Source organism: Dermacentor andersoni, chromosome 1 (assembly GCF_023375885.2).
Source record: "Dermacentor andersoni chromosome 1, qqDerAnde1_hic_scaffold, whole genome shotgun sequence".
NCBI classification, from domain to species: domain Eukaryota; kingdom Metazoa; phylum Arthropoda; class Arachnida; order Ixodida; family Ixodidae; genus Dermacentor; species Dermacentor andersoni.
The window spans coordinates 226,538,630-226,563,386 of NC_092814.1; the positions used below are offsets into that span (position 1 = coordinate 226,538,630).

Consider the following 24,757-nt stretch of genomic DNA (forward strand, 5'->3'; position numbering starts at 1 on the left):
CATACGCCAGCAGTGATGTTCGGCGTGGTGCAGTGGTAAGATGCTTGTCTCGGAACCGTCAGGTCCAAAGTTCGAATCCTAGGCAAAAGGCGTTTTTTTTTTCTACTTTTGTTTTTTTATTTTATTTCGTATTAATAATTTTACATAACCTTAAAATGACCTCTGTCAATTTTTAATCAAATATTGATCAGGAACTACAGAATTTTCGACTACAGGGCGTCACACTACAGAGAACAGAACGACAGTCACAACCACGACCTACTGTATGTGGTCACAACGTCCCAAAATACGACAGACTGAAAATTTGCTGTTGTGTTTTTCAAGTGGGTGAGACGTCTATACGGCGTATACGCAGATTGCTGTCCTCTCTATTAAAAGCAACGTTGCTGAAACACGTCGTACAAGACGCTGTACGACTCGCATAACATCGAAATACAACGCCGTCACCATCCATGAGATCACCGAAAGCACGGTCGCTTTCGGTGGCGGCCTACAGATGGCAGCACAGGTAGCGCCGGTAAAGTTACAGGTGATATTATTTTGCCGTCCTCAGTTGTCGCCACATGTGAGTGCTTGCTGCATTGACGCCGTCCGATGTAGTTGTTTAATCGTGTGTACGCTGTGCCGAGAGAAATTGTGGTGCATTTTGTATGCATTGAGAATCACAAAACGCCTGGGACCGCGTAATGTAGCCCGCAGTATCCTTCGTGTGGTGCGCCGATGTCGAAGATATGACCCTTCGCGCTTCCTTTGTTCCGGGCTCATGAACAGGATCTCCTCCTCTGGCACTGTCGCATCGTATCGCGCTGTACGGAAGAATTTGGTGAAAGTTGTGCTCTTACGTCCTGTAGTTGATCCGCAATTCAACAGTGTGTGCGCCGGAAGGACCGTTGGTGCAGTCGATGCCGCGGCACCTGTGACGCTAAAAGGAGCGTTTTCCGAGTACGCCTAGAAAGGTAAGTCCGGCGCTTGCGCGCATTCTTCCTGTCTATGGTTCGTGAAGTGTGCGTTGTTGTACGTATCGCAAGATCCGTACAACAACCGGATCCGGATTTGTAAAGCAGCAAGAATTATAAATGTGCTTTTCAAATGGTTGTTCTTCATGTCGCAGTGCACATTTAGCAAAAAGTTCCATGGAAATTGCCCTAAAACGTATTCATGTTACCAACAGCTCTATCTGTGGTTTATTTACTTTCACCTATGAAGCACGCTAGCGCGGGTGGTTCTTTGATCTAAATGGGCACAAAAATTCAAGCAAAGAAAGTTACTGTTTGTGTACATAATTTTTCATTAAGAAATGGTATAGTCATTTCTAGAAGTAGTACGTCGATGTGTCGTCGTCACAGCTAACAGCTGCGCGAGATAGCACCCGATTTCTTCGTCGACGCATGGCCAGATTTTTAGCTTGTATGGAAATTCTTCTGTTTATAGTGTGTCGTCAGATGACGTGTATTAGTGTCCTGTGTGTTTTCGTGTACTTGTAAAGGATTCCGATCTAGCAGAGAAGCCGAAATTACATAAGCAATGTTTCTTTTTAATCGAAAAATCTTTCTCTTTTCTGTATTGTCTCTCCAGAAATGAGGTGGTCTGTTGTAATTTTAAGCGCATCGTCCTTTGGGAGCAGTGCTTTGTTGCGCCGCATAGACAAGTTAGGTTTTGGAACGCTTTTCATGTCCTAAGGAATTTTTTGATAGTACAATTCACATTTCACGTTATACAGCTGTACGTTTGTGTGAACCTTTTCATAGTAGATTCATGTTCTCTACAGTTCGATTTACGTGTTATTTAACCGCCTGTGATGTTACAATCAGATATTTGCACAACCAGTTGCAGGTTCATGTAACTGGTTGTATGAGACTTTTTTCAAAATATGACGTGATCTTTTTATATCACAAGTTTGCAGTTTCAGCAGGGATTACAATAAATAAGTATTTGTTATTGTTTAGGGATGGCAAGATTTTGTGAACCAGAGGCACCTCCACATATGCACCTGCGGCACTTCTGCAGCCTCAACAGCACGGAAAAGTACCTGATGTGCATGCTGTGACAAGGTGTGTGCAAAGCAGTTGCTGCCACTTACAAGAGCTGCAGATTTTGTTGGTATCATCCATGTTTGGAAACTCCTGAATTTTTCGTGGGTTTACAAATGTGGGCTCATTTTACAATTTTATTAATGTCATTTTAGAAAGACAATGAAGTTGTGTTGGTTAAGATGTTTTAAAGCTGTTGAGAGATTGACGGTATGACATTGTTAAAATGCATGTAAAAAATTAATTATAATGGTACTTGTACTGCTTTATTATTAGCGATGCAATATCTCTAACGAGAACATCAGAGGGGCACGTGCTTTTAGGAAGTTTAGTCAGATAAATTCCTGAAGCAGCGTAAAGCTCTGTAATCTAAAAAAAATGTTGTCAGTTACTGGTTTCAAGTTCGCTGCTGCTTTTCGTGCTGCACGACAAGTTAAATAATGGTTGATAATGTGTGTGTGACGTAATAGTTCTGCGCAAACACACGAGGTGTAGAGAAGTAATTAATAAAGGGAAAATCAGACATCCACCCGCTCGTACCATTTGCAACAAAGGAAACCTGTATGTGTTCCTCAAAAGGAAAGCCGCACAGTTGAAGAAAAATTCGTCCTGGTCCGGGACTCGAACCCGGGACTACCGCCTTTCCGAGGCAGCCACTCTACCATCTGAGATAACCAGCTGGCTAGCACATGGCAGGGTGAAGTCGAATTACTTGACAACGCGAAGCAAAAGCAAGGGTTTGACATAATATTTTTTTCTCCTTTATTAATTACTTCTCTACACCTTGCGCATTTCCGCAGAACTATTACGTCAGACCCTTGCCTTTGCTTCATGTTGTCGACAAATTCGACTTGGCCCGGCCATCTGCTAGCCGCCTTGTTATCTTAGATGGTAAAGCGGCTGTCCCGGAAAGGCGGTGGTCCCGGGTTTGAGTCCCAGACCTGGACGGTTTCTTTTTTTCAATTGTGAGGCTTTCCTTTCGAGGAATCCGTACGGGTTTCTTTTGTAGCAATTGCTACGAGCGGGTAGATGTGCGATTTTCCCTTTATTAATAATGTGTGTGTAGGTATGCAACAATGGGGGTGCTGAGAGCAAGCTTTAAAATAATGTGTGCTATGTCCCCAACAAAGAATTTAGTGTCTGCAGCATTTTTACAAAATATTATGTTCACAGGTTGGCAGGTATGACATAATGTACAACAATAATGTACAACACTTTTGCTGTAGATGCATTTTCATAACGTCCATTTTCTGTCTACTTGAATCGTATATTTAGAATTTGGCTCACCTTCAGTTTGATCAAGTTACATAGGTAGCCCCCTCTGAGTTAAATATAATTAGGAGCTATTGTAGATATGCATGATATACCTACTCACTGTATTGTGACAGATATTTTTAGGGACTGTGTTGTGAGGCATGCTTTACCTGTATGTCTTGCTGCAGCTTGCCCGACAAAAGCATAAATGCTTTGCCCACCTTTATTATTATGCTTTCATGTAGACTTCTAACATCTGTGCCCACATAGACTCCATGTTCTTAATTACATTTTTCTAAGTATTCACTGTTGTGCATTACATTATTGTGTTACATTACTGTGCATCACATGTTTTTCTTTGTTTTATTTTGGAGGGGGTATTCATTTCTATAATAGTACAGAGAATAGGAGTTCAAAACAAAAAGCCACGTAAGGTGGCTTAAAAGTGTATGAAGCTTGGAATTCTACATTCCATCCCCTAAAGCGCTACCAGTAGTAAAAGATTCCTAATTGTCTTTTTTAGAAGCTAGCTGCCAGATACATAGTCCCATTAGGAGAGTATGTTATTTTTTCTTCTTTGGTCTGACTTGTTTTGTTGAATGTTCTCCTTGTTCAGAATTTGTTTTCTTGCCACCTCATGCAATACTCCAACTGGAGCCTATGAGCTATGTGTATAATAAACAAGTAAATTCCTAAAGCATGCAACAAACCATGCAGCATAGCATTTAAATGTTGCCAGTTTATAATGCTTCTTGAGTGCAGCGCATCATGGAGCTTGAGGCTGATCTCTTCAGATGTAAAACAAATTGCAGGGTATGAAAATGTGGTCCTACAAACTGCTGGTTACGCATGTCAGTCAGCCTGTTGCAGTGGTCACAAGTGAGAATGTAACCAGAAGCTGGGCGTGCTCGGCCATTTTGCATATGGCACAGGATAAAGCTTCACCTCTGCCATTGCTTGTCTTATAATAATGGCCTCCGAGTATACATGCCGAGTTATGCTTCTGGGGACACCTATTAGTTAACCTTATCAGGTAATACCATTAGCCTTATGGGTGCTATAATGTTGCAGTGCCTGCAGGATGGCCAGCATTACAACACATTAAAATTATTGTACAAGTCATGCAATGGTATCGGGATTGGCCCACCAAGTGACAACCTTTAATTACACTATACCTGGGATCAGCTCACTCAGTCAGGGAGACATCCATGCATAAGGGGAGGGGTATGGCAAATAGAGGGCGTTCGATTAATATTTCTCTCATAGATAGCTGATACATATAATCTTTCTTAAATTGGATGCTTTGTTGCTCAAAGTGAAGTTACTTATGGGCATAATGTCAGCATTTCGATCCTATTTATGCTTAACGAAAGTTGCTTTGTTCAGTGTCACTTTTTATATTGTTTCGCTTGTGATTCTAAGCTCACTTGTTTTATAGCTGCTGTAGGTATGGCTGGACCTGGAGAAGAAGTGTAAGCAGACCATGCTATGTTGCTGATCTGCGCTGATCTCCACATCCAAGTTGGTCCCGCGACAGTTGGGCACCATTGTGCCTTGCTTCATTGACAAGGTGATATAATATGGTGAGCTTGTACTTCAATATCGGTATTGAAAATTATGTTAAGGAAAAAAGACAAGGATTGGTCTTTATGATAGATACACTCATGTTCTTTCTTTAAGGTGTTCTTTTGACACTGTTCTGCATGGACAAATTTTTAGAGAATTATAACAGTCCTTTATTGCAAAGTGCCATGGCGCTAGTTTATGCGTTAAACTAGCACTCTTTCACCAAAAAAAGCCTTATTTAGCACACAATTCACAAGGAAAGAAAGGAGGCAACAGGACAGAGTGCTACTAACAGTTCAGTATTATTGCTCGCACAGTGATATTGTGCAAAAGGTGAAAGGGGGAGAATAGGTCTGAATACATGCTGTTCGCACAGAAACATGGTGAGCGTGACACTTGTTTTACAATGATAAGAAGCAGTCTCACTGTCTAGTAATTCTCTGCATGGGGAGCTAGCGCTAGGTTCCTCGTCATACATATAAGAAAAGCCTCAGATATCTCTCCAGCGCTTTTGTCTTTATATTTTGTCACGATCAAGCAGCTTTCAAACATAGGTGCATGTGCGCCGAGAGCAGTGCACTACCACTGCTAACTGACCCTTGCATCAAGTTTGCTTGGTCACGCTGCCAGTCATTTATACATTGGCCGGTTTATCCGATGTAGCCTCTACTGCACGAAATGGTATGTGATAGACACTGCACCTGTGTACTGTACGTGCTTTGTTACATGATTTTTTTTTTCAGAGATAGTGATGCAGGCCTTTTCATTATTTACATGCCTACACAACAAACCAAGCCAGCATGAGGCAACTGTTCTCGGCACGAAACAAACTTGATTCGTTAGTTTTCGTTCATTGGTGCGATCACACTAAGGCAGACAAGCTTGTAGGCTGTGCTTCTGCAATTTGTACAGCACACTGACAGCACTGGTGTGGGCCTCATCTGTGGGCTGACTTATGGCACCTTCTACAGCGCAGACCACTTGTGTTGGGCGAGGCACCAATGTTGACGTTTGTTCCCTTGTGCAAAACAGCAGTCCTAGGTTTTGAGTAGTTGTAGGAAGACAAGGTAAACACAACTTCCATGGCTTGAGTGGGCTCATTTCTCTTGGGGCATCTAGCTTTTTTTCTTGCAACTGTGCAGAGGTGCTTCCCTAGAGCCTGTGTGAAAATGGCATAGAGTTGTGCATTCGGGAACTCCTGAACAATGATCTGCTATAGTTAGGGCTTTGCGAAAATGCACTGTCTACCAATTGGTAGAAGGTGCATTATTCAGCCACTGATTTCCTGTTGGCATGCTTGCACTTGTGCTGTCAGTAATTTCTTGGCTTGCCGAATTATCTTGAGGCCCCACGCTGATGATGCTACCGATGTCGTCATGTGCAGACTTTTCAGGATGAGGTTTTTTGCTTTGCAAATGTTGTTGAAAGGTAGGTGGTGCTTACAGGTAGCTATTCTAGATATTAGTGGAATGAATTGGCCCATCTTGCTTCATCAAACATCGTCACGCCGACATCAGTTGCACAAACAAAAAACCTGGCCTACTCGCAGCGTCATGCACGAAGAAACAAACAAATCAGCTGCTGGATTGTCTTGACATGGCATACTAAGCTGAGACCGGAACTGCTGTAGCTACAAACCAGGCAGAGACGATGATGATGAGCAGGGATTTGCAGTAGCGCCACTTCGTGGGGCAGCAAGGAGGCTCCGTTCAAAACAAAAATGTCGTTCAGCAAGTAGAACCATGCAACGGTCAGAGTCGTTGCATGGTGCTCTCGATCAAGTTGGCTCAAGGAGTGTCCGAAAAATCAGACGAGAGGTTGCAAGGCAACCTAACTTTCGGAAGTTGTTATACATTATGGTCCATGGGGAGAATGGCGGTGCCGTGAAACAGACCGAGTAATCAAGTCCGAATTTTCGGAGTCCGGAAAATCAGTCGGCGACTGTACCTATACCTATGTGTCTATGTATACCTAGGTGCAACAGTGTTTGCTATGATCTGTGCAAGAATTGCTGTTGCCCGTAGATGCCCAACATGTCGGGTGTCAAGTTGTAAAATACCTTGCAAAAGTGATCTACGGAAAAATACCGCTTCTGCTATATTTCGCTTTTGCAAGAAATTTTGCGGCTGCTGGCACCTACCTTAAAAGGCTTTATATGGTCTTCGCATGGCCAGGGCCTTCTACTTTTGTGAGTTTGCTTATCTCGAAATTTACCCCGGTTTTTATAACTTCAAGTTGGCGGGATCCCTAGTCTCCTTTAACGTGTACCCAATAGACCTTACATAGGGGTTTTGGCATTTCCCTGCCATCTAAATGCATCCATTGTGGCCGGGATTCAATCCCACGCCCTCTGCCTGAGCAGCGCAATGTCAAAGCCAGTACACTACGGTATTTTGCTGGCAGAAGGGTTTAGTTTCTGAATAATTTATTATCTCAACCTGTCGGTGTTGTTTTTAAAGGTATTTCATGTTTGTATTCAGTTGCTTCAATACTAGTAATTATTGCTAATCAAACGATGTGTCCATCTTTTTCCTATAACACTTGCTTCAATCGCCTGCTAATTATGACAGCTTATTCTCCCACAGTACTCCATGTTCCCTTGAAACATAGGCATTGCACGAAACCACATATTTTTCAATAAGATTTATTCATTATCTCCTATGACCGGAATGCTGAACCTTTCTTATCTGTGGGAACATAGGCGAATTTGCCTATGTGCCAACCTGTTGCATGAGTCAAGATAAATTATTGGCTTTACTTTTTCAGGTGCCCTGCTCGCTCTCACCCAAGCAACCCACTCCAGCGGTCTTCTCTCGGCAGACTGGATGCATCGAAATACCGTTAGAAGGTCCAATAAACAGTGCTTGGGACATTTATGACATGCTTTTTTTTAAGCCGGATGACTTCAGGCTTAATGAAAGCTCAAGTTGGTGTACAGAAATACCTACGTAAAGTATACTTGTCTTTTTCACTTACAAGTACATGCCAATACTTTGCCTGACATTTTTCACCCCAAAATTACGCTTTACTGTGGATTTGTGAACAAACCATTACAACAAAAAGCACTGCATTAAAACGAGTACAAGTAATCGAACAAATACTAAATCTGCAAGAATTACATTTGCATACTAGTAGTAAATATGAAAATGAGGTACAGTCTTCTTCAGGGTGCATTTTCTTGTAGGTCATACATAGAGAACGTACTCGTGGGTCATACATAACTTGTTCATGATGTATCACATCAGTGTTGGTAGTGCTAATCGATTTATGCCGAAAATTGTGTTTATCTTCGTATCAAGCAATGTACCAGGCAAACCTACATGTGAAAGTGGCATTCTTGTTGCAAACATAATGCGGATCTACTTCTCTTCAATGCTGATCGCAAATACACAAATGTACAAAATAGGTTTAAGAGTAAATTATATTAAGCAACATCAATCCATTCTGAAAGGACCAGGTATGAATGCAGCAAAATATAGGTCTGAACAGGGGCAAACAGGTCTGGGTTAGATAGGACGGGATTAAACGGGTCAGGATTAAACAGGATTTAAACGGGTCAGGATCAAACAGGATTTAAACGGGTCAGGTTTAAACAGGATTTAAACGGGTCAGGTTTAAACAGGAATAAACAGGATTTAAACAGGTCAGGACTGAACAGGATCAAACGGGGTCCCGTTCCATAACCCTATTTGATGAAACCCGTTTGAAAACAAATAGGATTTTCTAGTAGGGAAGGACTTGAAATTTCATGCGGGAAGTGCGCAATGGTGGCATTCCCGAGGAAGCGAATGTCTGCTTACGGCGTATCTATTAACGGGCAACTTATACCATACAGCAGAAGTCACAGGTTCTTGGGAGTCGTAATTGACAGAGACCTATCTGGGACTCCGCACGTGAATTACGTGAAAAAGCGGCTGACTGCTATCTGTCACCTGTTCAGGTTCCTTGCAGGAAAAAGTTGGGGAGTATCTATACAGGCTATGTTACAGCTGTAGATGGCGTTGTTCGTTGGTTTCCTGCGACACAGCCTGCCTGCAATATCCAACACCTGCAAGACTAACCTGCGTACGATTCAGAGTATTCAAGCCCAAGCCCTTAAGATATGTCTTGGCTTACCACGCAGTGCATCAACGGCTGCGCAGGATTACCCAATCACGACGCACATTACCGTCGAGACAATGCGTAGGCATCTCAGGCATTATGCTAGGACCCCTTCCCACCACTTGGCGAGCCTCACTGCTGCAAGGCCCTGCTCGACATTTAGTGGTATTGTCAGTGCACATCGTCCGTCGTTTACTTCAGGGTACGCACCTGCGGCCAAGCCAGCGTTTTCTCCATGGTGTTTGAGCCGTCCACAAGTACATATAATGATTCCGGTACTACAGAAGAAGACAGATATACCGGCCCCTGCTCTAAAACAGCTAAGCTTACTTCTTTTGCATGAGAAGTACAGCAACCACGTGCACGTCTATACCGATGGATCGACTACGTCGTGCAGTTCTGCTGGTGCCGTGGTTATACCAACGCGAGGAATGACACTGCGGTTCAAGACATCGCATGTCACGACCTCAACGGCGGCAGAACTAACAGCCCTGCGTCGAGCACTGGAATTCATTGATTCTGAAAGACCTACAGAATGGGCTGTGTTCTGCGATTCAAAACCGGCATTACAGTGCACGCAGTCAGTTCTCCGACACGGATGCCATGACCAATTGACAAACGAAGTCGCGAAACTTTACCATCACGTCCAACAAAAATGTCACGAGGTCGTTTTTCAATGGGTACCTGGCCATTGTGGAATCAGTGGCAATGATTCCGCCGATAACGCTGCTCGCACAGCACATCAAGAAGAGCACAGCGTTCCAATTCCGCTTTCGAGGACAGACGCCGCAAGGCAGCTTCGACACCTGGCACGCAGTCTCACACTGACCGAGTGGAACTCGCCAAACTTACGACTTACACGACTGCATCGACTAAACCCTTCCCTGCAACTCCGACCTCCAATCGGACTTCCTCGACGTGAAGCTACGCATCTCTGTCGCCTTTGGTTAGGAGTTGCCTTCACAAAGGCATACTCTACATTAATTGGAATGACTGACAGTGCAGCATGCGAGGTCTGTGGCACCGAAGAAAACATCGACCACCTGCTGTGCCACTGTCCACGGTACACTCCAGAGAGACAAGAACTTGCCAAAGCTTTCCAAAAACTGGACAATCGACCGCTTTCTGTGCAGGTGCTGCTGGAACACCGCCCCCATCACCCGTCGGCCCATAAAGCGGTGAAGGCGCTTTTGTGCTTCTTCAGGACGACGGGCTTGTGCGACCATCTGTGACTTTTAATGCAATTTCTGTTGGACCACACACGTCAGTGAATTCACCCCAATTTGCTTATTTCCCTCCCTCCCCTCTCTCTCCCTGTTATCTTTGTTTCCCCTTTCCTATTCCCCCGGTGTAGGGTAGCCAACCGGACGTTACTCTGGTTAACATCCCTGCCTTCTACTTATCTCTTTCCCTCCTCCTTTCCCTGAACAAACAGGCATCATAAGCCATCATAAACCATCATAAGCCATCATAAACATCATAAGCCATCATAAACATCATAAGCCATCATAAACAGGCAACATAAGCCACCGAGATTAAATTTGGTGGATGCGGGAACATTATGACTGGTGTGCACGCGAAGTGAAAAGTGCGTGCGTGCCTTGGTTGAAAATTCCTTAAACAAAAGTAAGAAGCGCTGCGCGAGTTAGTGTGGTAGCATGACGAGACGCAGCTCTATAAAGACAAACGCAAAAAGAAGAAGCAAACAGCGATTGAGTGGTCGAAAGCGTTATACGCGGGCAACATATACTGCACACGGGCGAGCCATATATACAATAACACACGCAACGTTTTGAACTGCGTGGTTTAATTAGAAGCTAGTGAAATTCGTAATGCAACTGTTCGAAAGAGAGAGCTCGGCTGGAAATTGGGCTGTGATTCCGCGAGTTCGCACAGGTCTGCTGTCTTTCTTTTACTGGTGAAAGAACCAGAAGACCTCAGCGATTTCTACGAGAGAGTCTTCTTTAACGACGTGCGAAATAGACGTGAAAGATGTGTGTTTGTTACTCTTTCGACTATGCAACGCAAACAGCTCACGAAGCAATTGTTTAATTATTTCCATTCATCAGTCATGAAAATATCCCCATTTGCATACAGATGTCTATGTGAGTTACGCGGTTTGGTTCATGCTCCCCTGTGCACATCACGTAATAAGTAAAATTTGTAAGCATAAATACTGGGGGCATGTAAAAGAAAATTGAAGCTATCTATAGTACGTAGAGCAAACCCCTTCGCTAGCAATCTCGTGCTTTGCACCACTTTCGAGAAACACGGCTTGAAAATATGTTGCGTTTTGGATTGGTGTTCTATTTAACATTTATCGTGAGTGCATCTTTCGACAGTCCCGATAAGTGTTAACTACAAATGCGGCTACAAGATATCTAAAGTTCTGGCAGTGACAAGCAAAAGATAGTTGTTTTGTAAACGCCGCCTGCTCCGCAGCCTGCACTTACTTCAACAGCCTATTTCTAACAATTATGTACTGTATATAGTGTTTCAGGAATTGATATGTTATGCATAGATATCGACACAACCGATGAAACACGATGAAGTAATAAATGAAAGGCTCAGAATAAAAAAAACCTATACATTTCCAAAGAACGTTTTCCTGGAGAGTTACTTAGAAGAGGACGTACGCACAAAAACCTATTTGTTGTCAGACGTTACAGCCAATGTTTCTGCACGTACGTACTCAACCCCTGAAAACTTTATATATATATATATATATATATATATATATATATATATATATATATATATATATATATATATATATATATATATATATATATAAACTATAGGGGAGACTTTCCCCTGGAAACGCCGGTCGATCTCTGCGCATGTGTGGTGATTTCGTGTAGGCGATGCGGAAGCGCAAGCTGTGGTACAGCGTAGAAAACAAAAACATGCGACTAACAGACGAAGACCCGAGACGTATACAAAGAAAAAAAGTATCACGACAAGGAGGAGGAGGCATCAGAAATCTAGGCGACTATGCTGGCCGCGACGAATAATTAATTAAAGTGCACGAAATAGTTTGACGCCTAACAGATGAAATACAATGAAAATGTAAAAAGGACCCAATAATGCGGACATGTCGCTGTCACCACAATGCGCCACATGCGTTATGTCTGAAGTGATTTTTAAAGAGAAATGGAAGAGATAAGTGCAGTGCCGTAACTGTCTCTCAGAGGAGGACACTGACATGCAATGTATAGCACACGAGGGCATCAACGAAAGTAAGCTACGAAAACTAAATAAAAAAGAAGGCAAAATCTACATGGACTGAAAGGTTGGGAGGAGTCCACACGGGAAGACCGAAAAATGGTACATAGAAACCGGGACGAATGCGCGCTCTTTCTCATTACATTGACCCAACCTACTAGCTCAACAAGAAACTCGTGAAGTGCAGGTATACAGAGGACGACGTTCACTGCCGGCGGCCATTCAGCTCGGTCGAAGACGCTGCCCCGCCGCCCACGCGTGCCGGCGGTACTCCGCGCGGCTACATGCACAACAACCAGACCGCACACCTGCGCAGTATGCGCTCGGGGAACATAAGACTGTCCGAAACTTTTTAGTCTTAGCCTCCCATTCCAAGATGCAGGCATGGCCGCTATCTAATTGGTGCCGAAGCAGCGTACAAGAGACCCCCCTCCCACCCCCTATAGTGCTGGACCCAGCAATGAACAGTAAACTCACACAGACACAAAAGAAAAGAGAAAATTAATATCTGCCCGTCGCCTGCCACGATCTTCGGGTCAATAAGTGAAAGGAAATGAGAGAGAGGGAAGATTAAAAAAAATATATATCTGAGCGACACCACAACAGTCTATCGCTGACGAAGTGAACTTTTTCGCCACACATAGACAGACAAACGAGCAAACTTCAATTACGGTGAGGTTGCCCGCGCCCAACCTTCCGTACCTTACAACACGTGTTGGCAACCTGATTCTGCCACGACTTCCCCCTTCGCGAATCGCCTTCCGCGGTTAGCTCCGATACTGGAACGTTGTACGGAGTGGCAGTCAGGCGAGCGACGGCGTTAGGGTGGCTAACGGCGTCCTTGGCCGGCTTTGAAATTGTCTTTTGAAGGCACTGCGTCGCGCAATTTCGACATCATCAACGGAAACACGCACGCACGAGGATGACGCGAAGCCTCTGAATCGTTTACACTGGCTCAACCAAATAATTTTATGTATGCATTTCACGCGCCTCCCTAAGTTTCCTTGTTTCGCGTCCTTTTCACACGACCAAGGTTACAAGGGTAGATTACACGCAATGGCACGGGTCCGCTATCCGCGCATGGTGCTCAGCCGGTGTCGGCGCTCGCGTGCGAGCTTTTTCCTTGCAACCGCGACGTTGCTTTAGAACCCACACGACGGTGCACCATGGCCAGTGCTCCGGGTGTTTACTTTCGCCTTGTCTCTCCAGTGAGCCATGCAATAGGCCGCTGTTGCGTCGTTCGAGGCAGACCCGCAAGGAAGAAGAAAATAAACTTTAACAAAAGGAATGGTCCGGCAGTTTTGGTTGTGGTGGCCTCAGGTGGCGGCTCGGAGTTTCGGGCTACGCGGCGCAAACGAGGAAATGTTCCGTTTTTCTGTTCTCTTCGTCCATCCAATACCTTCCTGCAAGTACAGCCTATACTTGCTGGTGGAGGAGAACGAAAATAGCCGTGACCTTCCAAGGGCCGTACAATCCAACGAGCACGGCGCCATTCGTCCATTTCCGAGAACGGAAAACATATAGGACTGCCATTTGATCGTTTAAACACACCGAACGAAATAAAATTATGGGGTTTTACGTGCCAAAACCACTTTCTGATTATGAGGCACGTCATAGTGGGGGACTCCGGAAATTTGGACCACCTGGGGTTCTTTAACGTGCACCTAAATCTAAGTACACGGGTGTTTTCGCATTTCGACCCCATCGAAATGTGGCCGCCGTGGCCACGGAACGAAATGCAATCACCAATGTGTGTCTTTAGCGAAAATTCTGCTCATTTACCGACTGCGCACTTAACGCAGTAAGTGACACATAGACATCAGGCACGCACGCAGGATCTTTCTCGGGGGGGGGGGGGGGGGGGGGGAGATTTTTATCTCACAGGTATATGCCTGTGAGATAAAACTCTCCTTTGCTTGACAAACACGGAACCACATCAAATGGACTCGCGCAGGAAAGGAAGCGCCGGAAGAACACTGCCAAGAACAAGTAAACAAGCGAAAGTGTAAAAGAACGATTTCTAGTAGCGTTTTCTTTTTTTGACTACCTCTCGAAGAAATGCAGAGCAATATATGTTTTCGGAACAATCACAGTTCTTTTGGATCCCTCGTTTACTGCTTAGCAAGTGCCAAAACCCACTCGTATTGTTATTTGGGAAGTTGCGTAACTATGCTTGGCCGCCAGTCCCGTACAGCCGCGCAGAGCGCAGGACGCTGCGGTTCTAGACGTACTCCGCCCACCACGGAATGTTAGAAAAACACCCACATAAGCATAGCAGAGAAGTGGCTACGTCAGGCGGTTAGACTGATAACGGTAGAAGCGTCACTCAAAACACACGGAATCCTTCTCCACTTCCGGCGGCGTTCTCGCTACTTCCTTTTTAAATAAAAAGATGTTGAGCCATAAATAGTTTTACAAGCAACGGTTAAATTTGTTAATTTTAGTTTTTTTCTTCTTGTTTGGGAATCGCCTCGGCTCTCTCCTTTAGTAGATAGCTTAACTTCTCAACTCCTTGCGACTCTTGCTTCCAGTTGTCAATTTTGCATGAAAAATGCTGTACAATTAGGGAAAAACCAGACGAGGTAACGGGCGACATTCATATTGCTTATGAATTTAACGGTTATTGGAGGGTGTGATCATGGACACTGTTTCGCATGATTTTATTTTCCACCTTACCTAACCTATATCACGGGTATATGGTGCCGAGGATATGCCAGCGTCGCGGCGAGCCGTCACTCGAGGAAATAATGAAGGAAACGGAAAAGTTAAACGCAACTGGCATTAGACAGTTTTAGAATAGCGTTTGTCGCCTTACGTACGTTAAACGCAATCACCTTTGCGGGACGTTACGGTGCGTGTCCTTTCAAGACTTTTAGTTTACCATACGGGAACGCAAACGTAAGGAAGACGTCATAAAACAGGGCGCCGTCTGGTGCCTCGTGCCAAGCGTATCCAAGCCAAGACAATCCATTACCAATCATCTTGTTGATGCTTTGCCGACGCGTCTCGCTGCATACGGGCGCCGGAATCGTCGAACGATCTCAGTAATTGGACGCGCTATGCGCTCATAACTAACGTTTCAGGTGAGTTTAGAGAAAGCGAAAGCTCATTTCAATAGTTACTGGCGATTAACGCGAGTCAGAGCGCAGCCATCACGAGAATTCACGCTTTAGCGGGAGCCATGGGTGCCGCCATGTCTGACAACGCTATTTCTTAGCGTACGTAAACATTCGAACATTACGTCATCATAGCACACGTACACTGCAGAAAGCCAATAACGTTCAGAGCATGCGCAGTGAGGACGACGCTATTTCTTCACGTACGTAATGCTTTTACGTTCGGTTGCAAACGCTAAACTAAAACTGTATTTTAACGGGAGACCTCAACGGTACCACACCAGTGACCTACTGTTCAAGAAGACAGTCACGCCCTTCACGAATGATCATGCAGAAGGCTAAAATGATCCTGGCTCTGGGGGCGGCGCACGGCGACAAGAGGAAGGCAGCCAAGCTATTCCGGATGTGGCATTGTGGAGGACGCCCTAGGCCGTCAACAATACTTGGAACGTATGAAGTCCTTTGCGAGACGGGTAGCTTACAAGAAAGCGACACAGGACAGCAAGCGCACCATCTATTTAATATTGCGCGTATCTCGCGGGCTTTTGTTTTATTCGTGGAAAAAACAACCAGGCACAATTCAGCATGAAATAAATGCTTGATTCGGAGGTTATTTAAGGTGTCCTACAACTTTGTAATTCCAATGCGTCCAACTCTGTTCACGTACAAACGATGACAGCATCTAGCAGGCATGCTGCCGCTTAAAAGGCGACAGGGCAGTGACGAAGGCGTTGGCTGTGTGATTTACGCCAGCGATGTGCTTCCCTCGCGGCAGTTCATGATACCGATAAGCAGGCGCAGCGGCAGGTCACCCGATGTTCGTTTGTGCGCGGAACGCTTGGGAGCAGTGCAATCACGACGCGCAAGCGGGCATGTCACGTGGCTTTTTTTTTTTTTTTTCGTATTTCGCGGGCATCCGCAGTAAGCTCAAGAACACTAATACTTAATAGATAGAAAGTTAGAAACTGTCTAATCGGGGGTTTTGCAAAGCGCTCTACAACTTTCTAATTTGAATTTCTTGCCTAACTTCGTTGCTTCAGAAGTTGGTTAATTAATCTTGACTAATTATCTAATAAGCAAAATACTAAAGATAGCGTGACACACTACATAAAAAAAGTGAGCAACATGCATTTGGTCGCGTCGTATTAGAGTGCATCGAGACATATTTAACCTCTGGCTAAAGTTAGCTGAAACACCCTGCATACGTTCATATGCAGAGCCACGGTGAACACGCCACTCTCAGCTGTAGCCTTTCGTGCGCATGCGTCTGCATTTACGGGATCCTAATCGGAATACTTCGCCATCTATTCTGGTTGGCTTGAACGAAGGAATGAGAGAACTTGGCGGAATTCGACACTAGCCGCGTTTACATGGATACGGTAGAAGCGCATCGTATTAATCTATCGTATCGCATATGCTCACACGCCAGCGTTTACATGAATGCTCATTTTGTTGTCGAGCGAACTAACGCCACCTAGTGCCATAGTTGAAAGTTAGCGCTTTCATTTACGATAAATCTGCTTTTGCTGTCACGTTGTGAAATGCATCGAAAATACCCGCAGTGTGACAGCTGCGTTCCTCAGGTTCCCGTTCATTTGTCCACGTGGACAAATTTACGCGACCTTTATTTTGCGGCAACGTAATTTACTGCATCAGAATAGTCAAATTTCCAGCGTGCCAGCAGCGGTTGCCATGTCAAGTCAAGTTTATTTACAACATGCACAAAGTACAGTGTTGAAGGCCACCCTGGCAAGAAAGCTGTAAACATACAGCTTGACGAGGCCAGGGGGCCACCACCAGGCAACATCAGCATCGCACACATCCGTAATCCGTGTCCAGTAGATAGCCGAGCGCGGCCGTCTTGGCATCTATTACCTCAAAGCGGACTTGCGTTAATGACGCGAATCAATTAGGTCACCGATGTTAATGTAATTTATTAATGATAAAGACGACACCGTTTCAACGCGGGTAAACTAATCACGAGTGAAAATAAATCGCGTGCGGCCTGCTTCGTAAGCCGCCATTTTTGTTTTGATGTCCCGCAGTGCGGCAGCGGCCGCCGCCGGTTGGTTGGCCTGTTGTCATTCCGCAGCGAACGCTTTCCCATAATTGCCGATACGATACTCTTCTGTTTACATGCGCCGCTGCAATACGCATTCTCCATATGAAACTACCCCTGTTTCGCGCATCAGTTGCGATACGCCTTCCTAGCGAATTACCTCGTTTACACGAGATGCCGTACGCTTGAAAGTTAATGTGATACCCTTCCGTCGCATCCATGTAAACGCCGCCATTGTTTAGAATAGCGCCCCTGGAATGCGTACTGGCAAGTTACTATCGCAAATGCGACGACGAGGGTTTTCACGCTCACTGCTGCCGTGTGCAACGACGCCGAGCACAACTCCTAGTCACTAGCGTCTTATTAATTGGGAAGCTTAATAAAAACAGCAACCGCTTCATATACTTGGCTATTAATAAACTATTTTGGGCATTAAAGTCTTAGCAAAAACCACCGCCAAGTTGTGGAATCTGTGGGCTGTGCCAATCATTGCTCCTGACAGCTTCGATGGTGCCTGGGAATTTGTGCGGTTGTAGGCAGGGCAATAAGGATTAGACAATTGGAGGCGAATATTGCGAACAGCCATTGCATCTGCTTCATGATGATTCAATCGAGCGTCATCTTAGTGTTCCCCGTGCCAATCTGAACTCGTCTGCATGCAGCGCAGATCAATTTAAAAAAACAAAGCTCGACCGGCATCGCTACTGCCGCAAACGTCGTCCAAGGCAACGTCAGCGTGACGCATGCATATATGAATGTACCAAGTATTTAATCAACACAAGCGTGTTTCAAATACATATGCAATCTATTCTTACGCGTGAACACTTCGTCGCGGGGGACCGCAGAATTATACATGGATGAATTTTCGTCCCTCTGGCTACAAAGCCTGCCTTCGTGCGAGAAGGGAAAACAAAACACAAGTAGCGGTTGTGAAATCCTAAACGTAGCGGTCGCGACAACCTCCACAGAACGTCCGCCAAGTGCTCTTTCCGAGTGCACAGACGGCTGGCCAGGACAAATCAAAGACGTTTCGCCCGTTAAAGGTAAGTAAAGTAAAAACAATTTGAAACCAAAAAGGATAGTCGATGTTCTGCTAGGGTCGTGGACGATGGTGATCGTGCACTGAGGCGAACACTTGAGTGCGTTTTATACGAACTCGGACTCACAGATCGGGAGCTTAGCGCGGCGTGTACTGGGGGTGCACGCGCACGCACCCCCTAAGCTCGCAAGTGCAAACAAAAAGCTGACGGCCACACTGCGAGTGCAGGATGAGCCACGGCCCCGTACGACTGCACGGCCGTATCTTTCCCTGCAGGCGGGTTCACCGCTGACGACCACAGCGCAATGGCATTCGGCTCTCGAAGGCGTGCATGCATCCGACACCGACACGGGTATAAGGGTGGACGGCCAGCGCGGCGCAGCAAAACTGGCTTTGAGTTTCCTATTACGCTGCCCGGTTGCGGGGTAAACAGCCTTCTCAGCCCCTCTCTCTTTCCGTTTTAGGCCGCAGTCTCATGTGGATAAAGGAGCTCCAGTGCGGATAGCATCCTTGCGAAACCGAATCGCAAATAAAGGCTGCAATTCCCTTCCAAATTTCTCTCGTTGCCTGAGATCACATTCTTTTACTAGTTATCTACTTGCATTAAACACACACCACATAGCGCTCTGTGGTGCGTGTTTCTCTTCTGTGTGTCTCGTCAAAATGTAGCACAATCCAACCTCTAATATGCTATGCCAACACACCCAGTCTTCAAAGTTGGCAATTAGCATTCTTTACAGCACAGAAAGCACACAGAAATGTCTAGTTTGATTTACCTTTACAATCAGACGCTGAATACCCTTTGTTCCGAACGATGACCAACTCACCAATTGTTGCCTCAATCTACGCGGTCACAAGAAGCGGCTTAGGAAAACAGAAGGTGTGCTGTAAAACTGTTTACACCCTTAAGGGTGTTCTCTTTATCGCACTGGTAGCACTGGTAACACCCTTACCGTTAGGGCCTTACAAAAATTTATAGAGGCCGACAACGGAGCTCTAAGTAGACGTGCGATGACAAAAGACGTAGTTAAAAAGTATGTAATCATTTTGGCAGCCTTGGGCGCACAGAAATAACCGACAGGAAAGTTTCACATCACTCCCTGTGAAATTCTCTTGTCGGATGTTTTTGTGCGTCCAAGGTTGTCAGAATGATTACACAGTTTTCAATTACGCATTTTGTCATCACCAGTCTAGTTAGAGCTCTGTTGTCGCCCTCTATAAATTTTTGTAAGGCTCTGACGGTAAGGGCGACAAGAGAACACCCTTAAGGGTGTAAACAGTTTTACTGTGAACGTCATGCTCATTTTGTTTTTACGTTATTTTCTGACATATATCAAATTTCTGCTCTCGGGAAAGGTATATATACTTAAGGTTGTATTGTACTGCGGCCTCCGCACAAGTTATAAGAGCCTAACCACGACAAAAGTGCGCAGTGTGAAAAAAGAATACGCCATATCTGTCTTTTAAAAAAATAAATAAGCACAAGTTCCGCGAAACAGCTACAGCCCGTGTCAGCCCGTGATATATATATAGCTGATAGTGAATCTTCGGGGAACTATCTGCGCAACGAGTCCTAAGCCATATATAAGCTCCACGGCTCAAGCGATTGATTTATATATGCCCAAGATGGATGGAGTAAGGCAGGAAAATAAACGACAAAGTAAAAGAAAGAAAAAAGGGCTGCACAAGTTAGGTATACGCGGCAGCGCTGAACGTGACCGGACGCACCAAAGTCCGAACTATCACGCGAAATTGCTCAACACGCAAGGCTCCACCGTTTTCGTGATGTCGGCGGTCAAGAACAACGAGGAAAACACACACAAAGACGTTTTCCGACTGAGAAGACTCCACAGTGCGCCACCAAGGAAGACGGGCGCAGCGCGACTGTCAAAGACTTCGTAAGCGAAGGCCATCTGAGTTGAGGCATTCACTGCGACGTCTCACTACGTGCGTCTTCGTCACCGGCCGCGCTCTCGGACAGCAGCGCGCCGCTCTGGCAACCTCAGCACGCTGCGGCTACAGAAAGCAAACTCTTCGTAGTAGCCGACGTATACACAGAACTACGAAGAGCTTACAGAAATTCTCGACACATGGTACAACCGTTGCAACTTATGTATTTTAATTTCAATATAGACAAAAGCGGCAGAAATGTGGCACTATAGGCTGAACGCCTACAGCGGTGCCATTGTTCCGAGCAGAAGGCCGTATTGTGGATACAGATGCTTTCGCCGCGAGTAAACTCCCATGCAGCACAACTGAAGTCAAGCAGAGAGTTTGTCATTCTATTTGATGCCAACAGAAGGGGCGACAAGGCAGATATATAGCCATAGGTGTCCCCGATGGCGCCCCTACAGCTGTTCGCAGTACATATCAGAAATGTTTCCTGACGGGCGTTGAGGCGAACATTCAAGGAGACGGTCCCGCTTATTGTGGCCGTTCAATATGGTGCACGCATTGCCAACGACCGCAGCCCTACTTGACTAAAATGTCAACACGGATTGTCCTTGCTGGTCACCTTCCGTCATGGGGAACGGACTTGTACGGAAACCTGCCGCTATGAAACCCGCCCGATGCAAAGGCGGGCCGTTTGGATTGGCGGAGGTAGCCGCCACGACACCGGGATCGACACGAATCTTGTCCTAAAACGTTACCCTGGTGTTGCACGCAATGCACACAGTCTCTGCAGAGAAAATGATCGGTAGCGAGGCGCACGTGCAGCCGGTCGGCAGAGCGTAGCTGCTCTGGCGTCGGGTGTGCGCTGCAAACAGCTCGCGATAGCGCGATGCTGCAATGTTGAACTGAGCCACTGGGATGACCTGTCGGAGTGCCCGAGTTAGTTGAAAACGGCCAAGCACGCTGCCGGTACTTCTCGAAATGAAAGACGAACAAAAACGCTCGTGGCAGAATGTATATGCCTTATACTATATCCCGAGGGTATATAGCAGAAGATATTTGTTTGTTGCTCCACATTCAACTACCCGCATATTCAACTATCTCACGTCAATTCCCGAGTGCAACGGCTGCAACTTTTCGCTACATTACAGGAGCATTTCGCTTGTTTATTAAACGGCAAGGTTCGATGACGCGGCATGTACTGGCCCTTCGGTGAAGCGCACTATTGCACCTAAAGAAAAAAAATGACACTGCTTCACAAGCAGAACCCCCGCGTAATGCTAGATCATGACATGAGCACGAATGACAGAGCGCATATCCTTATGTCATAATTACGTTTTCTCACCTCTAATCCACACCTACAGCCGTCTCATAGGTCGCAAACGGCCGGATGCGCGCCCTTTGTCGCACCTTCCACGACACATCTACAGCACCGCTACTCGGTATGGTTACGAGTGAACACAATGCTGACTTAAGTCACACCGCACTTGGAGCGCCGTGCCTACAGGCGTCGAACCCTTTGGCGTCGAACCATGCAGAGGGCAAATGCAAACGATGGTCGCGAGCAATATACAGGTCAAATGTTTCACCTCAACACGTTTATCTGAATAGTAGAAGCTATTAAAGGAAAGTTCAGAGGTCAACTGGACTCCCAAAAGTATCCGCTCGTCGTTCAGTTGCAGCTGTATGGTCGCATCTACGAGTTTCACAAGACTTCCAAGTTACGTGCCAGACGTTTGGGACGTCTACAGGCGTATCGCCAGCGGTGTACGCAAATTCGGTATGTCAGTTGTTTGTACAATGACTCTTGTAGCAACTGTACGGAACACACAGTTGCTACAAGAAGACTGTACAAACAAGGAGAGCGCGCAGAGAGGCAAAGTAAGAGGAAGGAAAACGGCTGATGTCAGCGGGGCAGTCAAGCTCTCGCCGAGCCATGACAGAGAGAGAGAGAGAGAAGGAGCACTCGCGAAGCCCGCAGGCGAGAAGCTGCGTGCCAATGTGTGCGAACGTTTCTCAGCACCTTCTTTTGTCGCTGCGCAGGCCAACGTAGGACCACTCGCAGCGCCTCTCCGCACTTGTCTCGAGAGAGGAAATAGCGGGAGACGCGCGCTTCGGCCATTTCTTTCCTTCCCACGCAACACCGTGCTGGTGGCGAGCACGCCTCGTTCACGACACGGCGTTTCGCACGAGCCGAAGTCCGATCACGTGCAGCGACGAGGAAAAACGCCCGCGGTGAGCGGATGACGACGTCTTCGCAAGCCCTGTTATTTCCGCGCGCACACGGGCGTGTAGTGCGTGCTGCCGCCGGCTACTTAACACCCGAACCGGCAAAATCCCCACGGACGTTGCGTGACTATAGCCACTGGTCGCCTGGGCAACGCTTGGGCTCTCTTCACCGGAACACTACCCTGCCTTTCCACGCTTCCTGTGGTCGATGACGAGCAGCGAAGTCACCATGTAGCGCTTGACGCGCTGAATAGCCCTGTTATGCAGAAGGTACCCCTTGTCGGCGCACGGTTTCGAGAGGCCGAAAAGTCCCGATATGCACTGTTGTTTTCTATGATGTGTGAGTATGCGTGGAACTGAAATGACTAAATAGCCTACTATCCCCAAACACCAGCTCAAACGTCTCAGCAATACAGAGTGGGGGAAAAAAAAAGAAAAAGAAAGCAAGTGAGCGAATGAGCGAGGTGACCAAAACGCTTAATGCTGCGCTGAAAAAGAAAAGAAGAAAGTAGAAAGCTCTCTAATAAAAGGATAAGTGTAAACTACGAACAAACAAAGTCGCAAACACTACCACATGGCAAGTAATGCGGCGTGGCGCAGTGTAGCACGTACAGCCAACCACAGAAGTTTATGGACCACGCGATCACGTAAAACGTTGAATTTGCGAGCGGCCTGTAAAAGAAACCAGTAAAAACGTACCCTGCTACGTTGTTCACATATACTAGCAGCGGCTGGAAATGCGAACACCAGGCTCCGTTTTAGGCTGCTGAGATATTAAGTTTTTTTCTGCGATTCCTTGGTCACTAACATTTTGTGGGCGACTGTTCAGTAGCAAACACAGCCCTTCCGAATGTGGCAGCACGCTGCTGCGTTCAGCGAGCGTTGCTTAAGGCTGCAGCCGCAATATCCATGACGTAAGGAGAAATAATATATGCACAGTACACTAGAGTCTCTAAGTAGCGACAGACATCAGAGTAAGGCCGTGTCGGTCTGTTAGAAAGCCGCACCACTCACTGATCTCTAATAAAGTTTGTTGACTGACTGACTGAAAGAATCACTGATCTGAGTACAGCCTTTGTAAAAAGTATAGGGGCTGCTCCGCGCCTTCATCAGATATGTCGTTCGGGTGTGTGGGGCTGTTTTCGCGGCGCTCTCGATATTCCAGACCTGTGGTAGTGAGTACGAGAGTTGTGTTCATTCCCCACAGTGTTGGAACTTATGAAATACCACAGGAACTCCTAATTAAACAACATGTGGTCAGCCTGGCAGTCGTAAGCAACGTAGCCCGTATATTTTTGGCAAACAGTGTATACATACTCTATATAGTTTCGTTCATGTGAACTACGTTTACACGAACCCGACAATGACCTGGCGGGTCGGCTGGTCGGGCCGAAATCGGGTTGTCAGGTTCATGTAAACGCTTGCGGATCGCGCCCTACAGCTTAGGGGTGGGTTGCGTCAGCCCGACTGCACGAGGTCTGGGCCGACTCACTCGATCCGCGTGCGCGTGTAAACGCGGTCGGGCTGGTCTGGGTCAGCATGACTACGGACTCGACCCGCTCACCTCGAGTACGTGGAAGCGAAGCAACAAACTCGGCGCTAGTCGAGTCAGAAGTCTGGCTGAGCCAGACCGATGCGACCACGTTTACATGCATTTCGCTAAGCGGTTCGAGCGAGTCAAGCAAACCCTCGATGCCGGGTTGACACAACCCGCCCCGAAGTTACCTAGGCTCCCACCCGTCCATGAAAACGACGACCGGATTCAGGCCCGACAAGCCGACCCATCTCCATTTTGTTGGTTCATGTAAACGTATACCTTGCCAACTTCTATTTTCTTACTTCGTCTACGTGCCCAGCTTCTTTATGTGGCCAATTCAGTCGACAACGCGTCAGCACGCTACCACCTTGGACGCCCTCACCGGGCACGCACCAGCGACATTGGAAAAATTGCGACTCCATAGTACAGCAACAACTTGGGTTCTTCGCGTGTGACAATGTCGGGCTCAACATTGAAGTGACGCATTAATACAAGCAGGTAATCTCAAATGCCTCGCCAGACTTTCAATTCTTTCGATAATCTAAGCCACCCGCCGTGGTTGCTCAGTGGCTATGGTGTTAGGCTGCTGAGCACGAGGTCGCGGGATCGAATCCCGGCCACGGCGGCCGCATTTCGATGGGGGCGAAATGCGAAAACACCCGTGTACTTAGATTTAGGTGCACGTTAAAGAACCCCAGGTGGTCAAAA

General features: G+C 46.3%; 1 protein-coding gene and 1 long non-coding RNA gene across 6 annotated transcripts in view; one reads left to right on the forward strand and one right to left on the reverse strand.

Annotated features, from left to right (window-relative positions):
- Baldspot (elongation of very long chain fatty acids protein baldspot) overlaps nucleotides 1-24,757 on the reverse strand; it is a 221,603-nt gene that overhangs the window by 40,056 nt on the left and 156,790 nt on the right. The gene's annotated exons all lie outside the window — the stretch shown is intronic.
- Nucleotides 276-7,726, forward strand: LOC126547820 (uncharacterized). The gene is made up of 4 exons (XR_007602789.3): nucleotides 276-956; nucleotides 1,947-2,051; nucleotides 4,723-4,867; nucleotides 7,617-7,726. It is a non-coding gene; the product is annotated as an uncharacterized lncRNA (long non-coding RNA).